This window comes from Cnephaeus nilssonii (genome assembly GCF_951640355.1).
Source record: "Cnephaeus nilssonii genome assembly, chromosome: 3".
Taxonomy (NCBI): Eukaryota; Metazoa; Chordata; class Mammalia; order Chiroptera; family Vespertilionidae; genus Cnephaeus; species Cnephaeus nilssonii.
Window position 1 is genome coordinate 89,771,495 of NC_137074.1, and position 1,082 is coordinate 89,772,576.

General features: G+C 37.7%; 1 pseudogene across 1 annotated transcript; it reads left to right on the top strand.

Moving 5' to 3' along the window:
* The first annotated feature begins 257 nt into the window (after positions 1 to 257).
* Positions 258 to 695, top strand: LOC307097333 (large ribosomal subunit protein uL24-like; annotated as a pseudogene). Its single transcript has one exon. The product of its transcript is annotated as a large ribosomal subunit protein uL24-like (transcript).
* Positions 696 to 1,082: the final 387 nt, after the last annotated feature.

A 1,082-nucleotide genomic window follows, 5' to 3' on the forward strand; every position in this document is an offset into this window, starting at 1 on the left:
CACTTTCAAAAGAGAATATTGGGACTCGGAAATGGGAGCTGGAGGGGAGAGGGCCTGTGGATATGGAGTCAGGTCTAGGCAGTGTAGTTTCTAAAGAATTGTCTCGAAATAACTTTTAGTAAAGCCACGGAATTTCAAACCATGTCCACCCATTGGAAGATATTTTGGACCTGAGATCTGCATTTTCCAGGTTCTGGATGGGTGGCCTGATTAATTTTGGAGGGAGCTAAATGTGTTTACACTCAAGCCCGTTCAAAATGAAGTTCAATCCCTTTGTGACTTCTGACCGGAGCAAGAACTGTAAAAGGCATTTCAATGCACCTTCCCACATTTGAAGGAGGATTATGTCGTCTCCTCTTTCCAAAGAGCTGAGACAAAAGTACAATGTTTGGTCCATGCCCATCCTAAAGGATGATGAAGTTCAGGTTGTTTGAGGACATTACAAAGGGCAGCAAATTGGCAAAGTAGTCCAGGTTTACAGGAAGAAATATGTCATCTACATTGAATGAGTGCAACGGGAGAAAGCTAATGGTACAACTGTTCATGTGGGCATTCACCTCAGCAAGGTGGTTATCACTAGACTAAAGCTGGACAAAGACCACAAAAAGATCCTTGAACGTAAAGTCAAATCTGTCCAAGTAGGAAAGGAAAAGGGAAAATACAAGAAGGAAACAATTGAGAAGATGCTGGAATAAAGTAATATTATATAAAACTTCCATTAAAAACTTAAAATGAAAAAAAAAATCCCTCACTTTCCATGAGGACGGCAGTTATAGACTCTGCATTTACTTATACTACAACCAATAAATAGCAGGTTTTTGAGATTCTATGTTTAAAATAGTTTAGTCACATGAGTTTTGTTTGGGTTGAGTACATTGAGTCAGAAATATGGTTTTGAGGGAATTGAAAATGGAAGCAAAAATTTTCCAGAAGTTGTAGGTGTTATGTTGGAAGTGTTTTGTTTCTGATGAAAAAGACTTCTTTATTTTTGACTCCAATTTAGGATATTTTTATTTAAAATTTTTAAGACTAACAAAGGACCAATTTACACCATCTGCTTCAGTTTCACTCTGATGCAGATT